This window comes from Malaya genurostris, chromosome 3, assembly GCF_030247185.1.
Source record: "Malaya genurostris strain Urasoe2022 chromosome 3, Malgen_1.1, whole genome shotgun sequence".
Taxonomy (NCBI): Eukaryota; Metazoa; Arthropoda; class Insecta; order Diptera; family Culicidae; genus Malaya; species Malaya genurostris.
The window spans coordinates 131,288,173-131,301,152 of record NC_080572.1 but is presented as its reverse complement, the minus strand read 5'-3'; positions in this window follow the sequence as shown (position 1 = coordinate 131,301,152).

Genomic DNA, 12,980 nt, shown 5'->3' with positions numbered 1-12,980 from the left:
CAATTATTTGAAATGTCCTGTCATGGAAAAAATTTTAAACGCTCGTTCGCTTAGACAACAAGTCAAATCAACGACCTTAAATTTACAGAACATACCTGAAAATCAAAAAACCGTTACGAATGCCACGCCTAATTCTTCTAAGGCACCTATTTCTTCGAATTTAAAACAAAAAACAGGTACGCCTGCCAATTCGTCTTCTAACGAAAACAATTTATTAATAGGTAGACCGGTTAAATCATCTTCTTCAAATCGGATGGCAATTTGCAAATAATATTTTAATGAATTTGAAGTTTAACAGTGATGTTAAATAATTATTTGAATATTTTGAATTGGAATGCTCGATCTTTGAAATCGAGTGAAGATGAATTTTATAATTTTCTCGAAGTTCACAAAATCCATATTGCCATTGTAACAGAAACTTTTATTAAACCAAATGTCAAATTGAAAAGTTATACACATTATGTGGTTCATCGATTTGACAAGTTTACTGGAATGGGTGGTGGATTTGCCATTTTTGTCCAACGGCAAATTAAACATCGAATTTTACCTTCTTTCAATACTAAAGTTATTGAAAGCTTGGGAATCGAGGTTGAAACCATTCGAGGAATTTATTTCATCGCTGGAGCATATTTGCCATTCCAATGCACCGGCGAACAATTAAATTTCTTTAAAGGCGATTTGCAAAAACTTACAAGATATCGATCGAAATTTTTCGTAATAGGGGACTTAAATGCTAAGCATGTCCAGTGGAATTGTAGGCAAAATAACAGTAATGGTAAAATACTTCATAATCAACTCTCAGCTGGTTACTTCACAGTCCTTCATCCCAGTAATCCTACTTGTTTCCCTTCCGTGAAAAACCCGTCTACAATTGATCTGGTTCTAACGGATCAAAGTCACATTTGTAGTGAACCGATTACACATGCTGACTTTGACTCAGATCATCTTCCTGTAACATTCAGACTTTCCAACGAAGCTATAATTAATCCAATTAGTTCTATATTCAACTATCATAGAGCTAATTGGTTGGATTACAGATCTCACATTGAAAATCATGTGGATCATGAAACTATTCTAGAAAATTCTGCGGACATCGACACAGCAATTGATAATTTGAATCATTACATTATCGAAGCTAGAAATCTTTCAGTTCCCAAAGCTCCAACTAAATTAAATTCTCCTATCATCGATGACAATCTTCAACTGCTCATTCGGTTGAAGAATGTTCGTCGACGACAATATCAACGTTCTCGTGATCCTGCTATGAAAAACATAGTTAAGGATTTACAAAAAGAAATTAAACATAGATTTACTTTTTTGCGAAATGAAAATTTCTCTAAAGAAGTTGAACAAATAAACATTATTCTAAACCTTTCTGGAAACTTTCTAAGGTTCTTAAGAAACCTCAGAAACCAATTCCTGCTCTCAAGGAAGGAAATCAAATACTTCTTACGAATGGCGAAAAAGCTCAAAAACTTGCTCAGCAGTTCGAGAGTGTCCACAATTTTAATTTGAACGTTGTGAGTCCTATTGAAAATGAAGTCTCACTGAAATATGATCATATTTCAACCCAAGTGTTATCACACGATGACATTATTGAGACGAATTTTGATGAAATTAAATCAATTATTAGGAAACTCAAAAACATGAAGGCTCCTGGTAATGATGGAATTTTTAATATTCTTATTAAAAATCTTCCCGATGTTGCCTTGAGACTCCTGGTTAAAATTTTCAACAAGTGTTTTTCATTAGCTTACTTCCCAAAAAGATGGAAAAACGCTAAAGTAATTCCTAGCCTCAAACCTGATAAAAACCCAGCAGAAACATCAAGTTATCGACCAATTAGCTTACTTTCTTCTATCAGTAAACTTTTCGAAAAAATTGTCTTGTTGAGAATGATGTCTCATATAAATAAGAATTCAATTTTTTTACCAGAGCAGTTTGGATTTCGTCATGAACATTCAACTACTCATCAACTTGTCAGAGTAACGAACATGATAAAATCAAATAAATCTTCTGTGTTATCCACTGGAGTTCACATAGAAAAAGCATTCGACAGTGTTTGGCACAAAGGTTTAATAGCAAAAATGTCTGATTTTCAGTTTCCTATTTATTTGATCAAAATGATTCAAAATTATTTAACTGATCGTACTCTTCAGTTTAGCTATCAGAAGTGTAAATTTGAATTGCTACCCGTACGAGCCGGTGTTCCGCAGCGTTCGAGCGTAGCTCCAATCTTGTATAATATTTTCACTTCTGATCTTCCAAATCTACCCGTTGGTTGTCAGAAATTGCTATTCTGTGACGACACAAGTCTGTTTGCCACAGGTAGAAATCTAAGAGTGATCTGCAGTCGCCTACAAAGAAGTTTAAATATTTCCTGTCAAAATGGAAAATTAAACCAAATGCAGCAAAAACGCAATTAATTATCTTTCCTCACAAGCCAAGAGCTTCTTTTCTTAAACCAAACAATAATCACATTCTCAAATTGAATGGATTGGAATTGACATGGTCTGATCAAGCTAAATACTTAGGTTTAACGTATGACATAAAACTCACTTTCAAGGATCACATTGAAGGAATCCAGGCAAAGTGTAATAAATATATTAAATGCTTATATTCTCTTATAAACAGAAATTCTAAGCTTTGTCTAAAAAACAAATTGTTAATTTATAAACAAATTTTCAGACCAGCCATGCTTTATGCAGTACTAATTTGGTCAAGTTGTTGTTCCACCAGGAAGAAAACGCTTCAAAGGATTCAGAATAAAATTCTGAAAATGATTTTGAAGCGTCCTCCCTGGTTTAGTACAAATGAGGTACACAGACTCACAAATATAGAACCATTAGATGTAATGTCACATAATATTATAAGCAAATTCCGACAAAAATCGATGCAATCTTCAATTGAATCGATTCGCTCTCTGTATTAGTTAGTAAGTTAGTATATAAGTTCCTTTTCCCCATTACACAATAGAAGTAGGTTTAGAATTTCCCTATACAAAAATCTCAGAATTGCGGATATAAGCAAATAATGTCCTCATGGTAATAACCAAATCATATATAGAATATGGCTGAAAAGTCACCACTTGTGGCTGAACACCCAATTTAAATCTTCATAATTTAATTTTAACTCATATTCCAATAAATAGTTATTAAAAAAAAAGTAGAGTCGTATATCGCAATGATCTGCTTGGTACTCGAAAACTAATTTTGCTGCGCAATTTGGAGCATCAATCTCCCCGTTTATAATTTTGGCAGTGGTCAATGCTTTTTGAATGTTTCTCCGGCGCTGTAAATTATCGATTTCCAATAATTGGCATCTGTTCGGATATGGTGGATTTACTGGATCTCTCCAAGGCAAATGTCGTAATGCCTGCAAACAAAGCGTTTCTGAACACGTTCAAGTCTAAGGCTCCACGATATTTGATACGGACACCAGATTACTGAAGCATTTTGGCATTTGGTTACATTGATAATAAGTTTATTTTCCTTGCACCAATTTGCGAACCTTGTTAGCAAATCTTGCAGTCGTTGGCAATCCTCGACACTACGAATGGCTAGATAATCATCTGCGTAGAATCATTAACACCCAGATCGCAAGAGTAATGCAACATCGTTGAAAAATATTTCGATGTTTCTCTCCCGTAAGCCGTATGTCTCGCTTCGATAAGCGTTGCTCAGACAATAGTGGAAAAAGGTGAGATATTCGTCCTTTAAAATCGAGGACATAAGGATTTTATCGTCAGTGAATTGGAAGACATTCAGAAAATTATCATGCTTTTAAATTGTTACCGACCAAGCGGAAACCATTGAGTAATTGAATTATAAATTACCTGCTAACCCAGTTATGGAAGCCAACGCAATATCGTCGTTGCCAAGGCTTCGGTCATGGAACCAAAAATTGTCATATGGATATACGGTGTTTGAATTGTGGTAAATCGCATTCGAAAGACGTTTGTCCAATGAATGAAACCACTGATAAAATTTCATGTTCAAATTGCAATGGAAATCATAAATCCAATTATTTGAAATGTCCTGTCATGGAAAAAAATTTAAACGCTCGTTCGCTTAGACAACAAGTCAAATCAACGACCTTAAATTTACAGAACATACCTGAAAATCGAAAAACCGTTACGAATGCCACAAAAAACAGGTACGCCTGCCAATTCGTCTTCTAACGAAAACAATTTATTGACAGGTAGATCGATCTCGTCATCATCTTCTTCTAATGTCAGTTATGCTGGTATATTAGGTAGAAATCTAGCACCTATTTCTTCTAAGGTAAATAATCAAAACAGGACCGCCTTGCAGTTCATCTTCTAACGAAAACAATTTATTAATATGTAGACCGGTTAAATCATCTTCTTCTAATGGCAGTCTACCTATAAATATTCCTTCAATGCCATTCGCTTCTTTAAATGAAGTCGATTTAGGCGATATAACTGAAAATAAAATGATCTACCTACAAGATCAACTTTTTCAAATGATCATCCAAATGAATTCGACTTCATCACTTTTTGAAGCATTTCAAATCGGATGGCAATTTGCAAATAATATTTTATAAATTTGAAATTTAACAGTGATGTTAAATAAATATTTGAATATTTTGAATTGGAATGCTCGATCTTTGAAATCAAGTGAAGATGAATTTTATAATTTTCTCGAAGTTCACAAAATCCATATTGCCATTGTGACAGAAACTTTTATTAAACCAAATGTCAAATTGAAAAGTAATCCACATTATGTGGTTCATCGATTTGACAGGTTTACTGGAATGGGAGGTGGAGTTGCCATTTTTGTCCAACGGCAAATTAAACATCGAATTTTACCTTCTTTCAATACTAAAGTTATTGAAAGCTTGGGAATCGAAGTTGAAACCATTCAAGGAATTTATTTCATCGCTGGAGCATATTTGCCATTCCAATGCACCGGCGAACAATTAAATTTCTTTAAAGGCGATTTGCAAAAACTTACAAGATATCGATCGAAATTTTTCGTAATAGGGGACTTAAATGCTAAGCATGTCCAGTGGAATTGTAGGCAAAATAACAGTAATGGTAAAATACTTCATAATCAACTCTCAGCTGGTTACTTCACAGTCCTTCATCCCAGTAATCCTACTTGTTTCCCTTCCGTGAAAAACCCGTCTACAATTGATCTGGTTCTAACGGATCAAAGTCACATTTGTAGTGAACCGATTACACATGCTGACTTTGACTCAGATCATCTTCATGTAACATTCAGACTTTCCAACGAAGCTATAATTAATCCAATTAGTTCTATATTCAACTATCATAGAGCTAATTGGTTGGATTACAGATCTCACATTGAAAATCATGTGGATCATGAAACTATCTTAGAAAATTCTGCGGACATCGACACAGCAATTGATAATTTGAATCATTACATTATCGAAGCTAGAAATCTTTCAGTTCCCAAAGCTCCAACTAAATTAAATTCTCCTATCATCGATGACAATCTTCAACTGCTCATTCGGTTGAAGAATGTTCGTCGACGACAATATCAACGTTCTCGTGATCCTGCTATGAAAAACATAGTTAAGGATTTACAAAAAGAAATTAAACATAGATTTACTTTTTTGCGAAATGAAAATTTCTCTAAAGAAGTTGAACAAATTAAACCTTATTCTAAACCTTTCTGGAAACTTTCTAAGGTTCTTAAGAAACCTCAGAAACCAATTCCTGCTCTCAAGGAAGGAAATCAAATACTTCTTACGAATGGCGAAAAAGCTCAAAAACTTGCTCAGCAGTTCGAGAGTGTCCACAATTTAATTTGAACGTTGTGAGTCCCATTGAAAATGAAGTCTTACTGAAATATGATCATATTTCAACCCAAGTGTTATGATTCAGAATAAAATTCTGAAAATGATTTTGAAGCGTCCTCCCTGGTTTAGTACAAATGAGGTACACAGACTCACAAATATAGAACCATTAGATGTAATGTCACATAATATTATAAGCAAATTCCGACAACAATCGATGCAATCTTCAATTGAATCGATTCGCTCTCTGTATTAGTTAGTAAGTTAGTATATAAGTTCCTTTTCCCCATTACACAATACAAGTAGGTTTAGAATTTCCCTATACAAAAATCTCAGAATTGCGGAAGCAAATAATGTCCTCATGGTAATAACCAAATCATATATAGAATAGGGCTGAAAAGTCACCACTTGTGGCTGAACACCCTTAATTCCCAATCTTAATTATTTAATTTTAACTCATATTCCAATGAATAGTTATTTAAAAAAAGTAGAGTCGTATATCGCAATGATCTGCTTGGTACTCGAAAACTAATTTTGCTGCGCAATTTGGAGCATCAATCTCCCCGTTTATTATTTTGGCAGTGGTCAATGCTTTTTGAATGTTTCTCCGGCGCTGTAAATTATCGATTTCCAATAATTGGCATCTGTTCGGATATGGTGGATTTACTGGATCTCTCCAAGGCCAATGTCGTAATGCCTGCAAACAAAGCGTTTCTGAACACGTTCAAGTCTAAGGCTCCACGATATTTGATACGGACACCACATTACTGAAGCATTTTCCAGAATCGGACGGACGAGTGAGCAATATAAAGCCTTTAAGCATAGCGGATCTTTGAAGTCTTTGGCAATCTTAGAGATGAATCCCAGCCGTCGGGAAGCTTTCGAAATAAGTAGCGACCGTTGGATATCAAACGTCAGTTTGGCATCCAGTTGTACACCAAGATCACTCACCTGAGTCACTCTAGACAAAATTGTTCCTTCAATGTTATAGTCGAAAATGTTAGGACGTAGAATCCGATGGAATGTTATAACTTGGCATTTGGTTACATTGATAATAAGTTTATTTTCCTTGCACCAATTTGCGAACCTTGTTAGCAAATCTTGCAGTCGTTGGCAATCCTCGACACTACGAATGGCTAGATAATCATCTGCGTAGAATCATTAACACATAGATCCCAAGAGTAATGCAACATCGTTGAAAAATATTTCGATGTTTCTCTCCCGTAAGCCGTATGTCTCGATTCGATAAGCGTTGCTCAGACAATAGTGGAAAAAGGTGAGATATTCGTCCTTTAAAATCGAGGACATAAGGATTTTATCGTCAGTGAATTGGAAGACATTCAGAAAATTATCATGCTTTTAAATTGTTACCGACCAAGCGGAAACCATTGAGTAATTGAATTATAAATTACCTGCAAACCCAGTTATGGAAGCCAAACTTTCAGAATAAATTATTAAGTTCTACTAGAATAAATAACGTTAAACTTATATAATGTGGCCATTAGAGCTTTACCAAAAATAAAAAGAATTATATGACTGATATCATCCAAACATCCTCCCCTTCTTTTTACGCTCCCTTGTACAATTTAACTTAATCCACATCCTTCACACGATACACATCTCTACGTCATACGAAATCAATCTAAAATGATGGCCGAACCTTTTCGAGTTCTGGAAAAGAGAGAAAAAAAAATGCGAAAGGGAGAGCATGGCGATTAGGAGAGTAAGAGGAGATATCATCGGGCAGTCGTGAAAAATGCGTGATAAAAAGACAAAAAAATACCGCGTGGGCAAAATCATTCCGTTCTTCTTTTGGAAGAAATAATCAGTGGAAACTGCACTTACGGAAGATCCGCACTTGTCCGGAAAGTAAAGATATCGGAGTTGACGAAGCTCCGTGCTGGTGGTCGCCGAGTTCACGCTATCGCCGCACCACATGCACCGGCAGGAAGGTAACCAAAGTTTTGGAGGTGAGGATTCGGGTGAGGTCCGGCGGGTTCACCCCCGCTTGCTTGAGCTCCAAAATCCGATGTGTTGCCGCTCCGGTAGCCAGCACGAAAGACGTCGGTACTAATCATGACGAAAAGGAAAGATTCTCGAAGGATGTTTGTAAGTCCACGAACCACTGCTGGCCAGATAGGATCGCATCCGATTACGAAGTTGTACCACTACAATACTACAGGTAAAGGACGAGATTTACTCTTACCCCTCGCATGGAGTTGAAGGACTCTTCATTGTTGCTGCACGGCCGCAACGAATTCCTTCCCCTCTCCCTTTCCCGATTATGTAAACTATTGTTAATAAAAACGTAAACTGGATTTTCTTGTGTTTGTGCCACTTTTCATACTACGAGAGCCTTGGTTTTCCTTCTGGTTGGTCTATTTTGAATCTATTTCGTCGAAAAAAAAACAAAAGGGTAAGTGTGTCCTCCCGGAGAAAGTGAGAAAGCGGAGCGCTATTGAATTTCATTTGAATGTGACTTCCGGTTCCGGAGTTATATGGTAATATGTGAAAATTTGAGAAAAAGTTTACACTCAATTATCTCCGGAACAACTCAACCGATTTTTGCAAACTAAGATTCGAATGAAAGGTCTTATAATATCCTAAACATTTGTGGAACATTTTATCAGGATCCGACTTCCGGTTTCGGAACTAAAGCGTGATAAGTGGAAAATTACCAATTTTATTAGTATTTTTGCACGAACGATGGTTAAAAACAGGTAAAAATCCCATAAAACTGTCCGATAAATTCTTCTAGTTTGCAGAGCTTGTTAGTTTGTGGGCATGAAAACTTAATTCGGCACAACTGGTCCCCGCTTTTCCTGTTCCGAGAGCACCGAAAGTGTATATTATAATATTAATAATAATAATAATAATAATAATGATAATAATAATAATAGTAATAATAATAATAATAGTAATAATAATAATAATCCCTAGGCTTTGGATGATGAGCTACAGGGCGCGTACCCCCCTTTGGTGGATGGGGGTGGGAGTCAATTTATACTTCGTATTGACAAAGTCGGACCATACCGAGATTGATCGATCGTTCGCTTATAAATGTAAAAAGATGAAAATTGTTATGTTATCTGGATCGATCTCGGAGTGGACAGGACTAATACTGCTTGAAATTGACAATAGGTCATTAGGTGGTTTCGAGCATTCTTATGCCTGGAATTGGTCACCAATTTGAATTATCTTGATCCAGTTGGGATTAATGTTAATATATCATATTCGTTCTGAACTTGGTGAATTTAATTCTAAAAGGAGGACTATTGTTATCAGGAATAGGAGTAAATTGATATCTTATGAACCGTTTAGGAACTTTCAAACCTTTCCGATCCGGTTTGGTATCGGTAATGCTTACAAATTGTCACGACGGCGTAACTGATTAATTAGGTGTAAATACACTCTCAAATCGGGAAATGTTTGAATGTACTTAGATTTCTCCAACTTGGACACAGATGTCACCTTCTAACTAAGAGTGTGAGATGTGTGTTTCTGGAAGAGAACGGTTCACGTGGACCATTTCATCCAATCACACCTAGTATTTCTTCACAAAATACATGTAGTTCTTGTTTCCTGGATGCGTGCTCAACACAAGAAGGCCCAAAAATTAGTATAAACCTAAATTGCTCAAAAGCATTCAAAATGATTGAATGAAAGAAAGTCAAAACAAAAAAACTGACAGAATAACTAAAAGCTGGTGCAGAGTGCCTTAGTACTTATAGAGTTAAATAAAGATCACAGAATTTTAAGCAATCCATCCATTGTGTACATAGTGTGACTTTATTGAGCAAGCTAGTGTTAAATGCGCACCCTTACATTATATAATTTAACGAAAGCACTAACATCTGATTTTATTTTATGTGCATCATGAAAAACTAAATTAAATGAGACTGCTGAAGCAGAGGATTGTCATCGAGGATTCAAGGCCAAGAAGATGTGAGAAGGAAGACCCCTAGAATGTACCACAATAGTGATGAAGGATGAATATGTTAGGTAACAACCTAACTTTCGGTAAGTTGTGGTGTGCTGAAGGAGAAAGGTGAGTGCAACACTATTTTTTTAAATCACTTTTATTATTATTATTGTTATGACTTTTATTATAATTATTGATATTATTATTATTATTATTATTATTATTATCATCATGAGCGTTATTTTTATTGCTATTATCTCTCCACTATTGTAACCTCCCGCTTTGTGGAGAGGTGAAATTAAATATGTCCATAATCAAGAGACTTTTAAGATTAAGCTAATGAATTTCAAATCTCTATACATCCAAATTAGCGATAACATAATAAAAGGGAAACTATATAATAATTACAAAAAATGGAGCACATGAAGTGGAGGAGTAGTGTTAATTAAAAAAATATCTGGAGATGGTCACTGTCTATTCGCTGCAATAGTACACCAAATGTACAAAACAGAAATTGGATCCAAGGACCATTCCAAAATAAAGAAGTTACGTAGACAAGTTGTTGAACATATTAAAAATAATATTGATGACTATAAAATATCTTTAACGAACAGTATATGCGAGAATCGGTAATCAAATTCAATAATAGACATTGATCACAAGATTCACGAGTTTTTGACAGGCCTTATGCACGCGCGCTCTTTATTTTGCGCTGAGACAAATAAATTCTCATTCTCATAAGACAACCACGCGCATGCGACGTACTTTTGCCGCTCTCAAGAGAACTCTTTGGCACATTTACATACCGCACCAGAAACTGATGCACGCTTCGTTGTAAAGTCTCATCGCATTCTGCCAAGAGCGAGGCTCAAGCGCTCTCGTCGCATGAGATAGCGCGGCGCGCTCGCTTCATGCGATCTACGAGTGGTTTGTACGTTATTTTCATCCTCTTCATCTCTTCCTTTAGGATAGGACACAAGTCGCACGAACCGCTCTAGGCACGAACAAATAATAATAACAGCAGCTTTTACTGTGGCTCACATAGCACACAAGCTGCGCTCATAAAAAATCTCGTGCGCTGTCTCGTGAGACCAAAGCGCACGAGTCGCGCGCAGAAGAAAATGCGATGCTCTGAAATTTCAAGCAGCACATCCCGTTTCTATGTGCCCGCTACGCGTCTCTTACTTGCTTTTGGTTTGCTCTTTGAGTCAGTGCTCACGCTCACAGGATAAATATGCGACACACACATTATCGGTGCGCTCTCGCTGTCGCATTTTTGCACGCATGAGCATTCGGAAGGCCTGGTTTTTGAACCGACTAGGATAAACTAACGAATGGGGTGGAGAGGAAACGATATCAGCAGCAGCAAAAACACTGAACAGAAAGATTATTGTATATAATGAAAACGCCTCAACTATCTCATTTAACGAATCAGAGTCCTGAGAATTGCATACAGAAGCTACGGAAGAGATACCAGAAATTCATTACGAAACCATTATTACAGTGTCATTCAAAGAATGAGCACGCCAAATATGCACGTCATCCTTTCTGATAAAGGCAATCCTGAGAATTACACGCAAAAATTTCTCCCACCGGTTGAAAGAATTATAGACTTGCAAAATAAAATAGTTGTAAATTCATCACAACTAAGTAACTGCTCTGAGAGACAACATATTTCTGTACAAATGAACGATAACAACAAAGAATTCAAAATACTTAGCTGGAACTCAAGGGGATCTTCAGTAGAATCAAAGCGTAGAGACATGGACGAACATTTTGCTAAAGAAGGGTTTTTACTAATCGCTCTGCAAGAGACAAGAATGGCAGAATGCTGCATTGAAACCAACAATTACTACTGGTTCAATGTGAACACAGCTCACGAAGGCCAAGCCAGAATTGGTGGTGGAACAGCTGTCGTAGTGGCGAAAACGGTGTATAAACAAAGTAAATTCTTCAAAATTAGTGATAACTCATGTTCATATATAGTGAATATATTTGGTAAAAATATTATGTTTATATCAACATACATGAGAAGTGACACACAACATGAATTCGGAATCATTTCAAGATTCCTCCTCAACACGCAAGCGGACTCGAACAGAAACACTATAATCATGGGGGACTTCAATGCTCATATTGGGTCAAAAGACCTGATCGATGATGATACTAAAATTGTGGGTAGGAGTTTGATGCATGACTATTGCAACCAGAATGGAATAAGTCTAAAACATTTTATGCACGGATTGCAATTACAAAACTACCTAACATTCAGCAAATCACAATCTGTTCAATACACATGGACAAACGGAAAAACAACATCACTATTAGACCACGTACTAATGTCAAAAATGGATTTCCTTATGATTCCAATAATTAGGGCATACTTCCTACCTATGTTGAAAAGTGATCACAAAATGATTTCATGTACATTAAAAAGTAAAACAATACCCATCAGTCAGACACAAAAAATTGGCAACCCCTCCAAAAGACTAAGATTTGACTTAAATGCTTTGAAAATGAATGAAGCTGATCGAAAATAATTTCAGAACGAATTGGACCAAAGGCTTACTAACAATAGTGTAAAAGAGATTTCTGGGATTGATGAAAAATGGAACAATGTCAAAAGCGCCATATTAGAAGCTGCGGCATCTCATCTAACCAGCACAGGCTCACCAGCCAAACAAATATCTATTAAACGAAGACGACGGAAGAAACGCTGGACCGAATCCATCCTCAGAAGAAATTAACAGAATTATATGGTCAATGAAAAACAACAGCGCCCCAGGGATAGATGCAATTCATAGTGAATTTTTAAAATATGGATCCGAGTCACTCACACACGAGTTGACAGAAATAATAAATGCAGTTTTCAGAACAAACGCAGTACCTAAATCTTGGACTGAAACTATGCAAATCCCAATTCCGAAAATTCCAAATCCAAAAAACACTAATGATTACAGACGTATAACTTTATGTTCCATCGCCTACAAAATATACGCGAAAATCTTATTAACACGTCTAGAGAGTCAAGTAGATCCAATTCCTGGTTACCAAATGGCTTTCCAACACAAGAGGAGTGCTACAGATAAAATTTTCGTTATACGTCGCATCTTAGACGAGAGGTGGAGGAAAGGATGCAAAACAGTATTAGTATCTTTGGACCTGAAACAAGCGTTTGATCAGATAGATACATCTAAAGCAGCAGCAATAATGATGTCCATGGGAGTTTCAAAGGCACTCATTAACCGTATCATCTCCGCATGTATCAATGAGA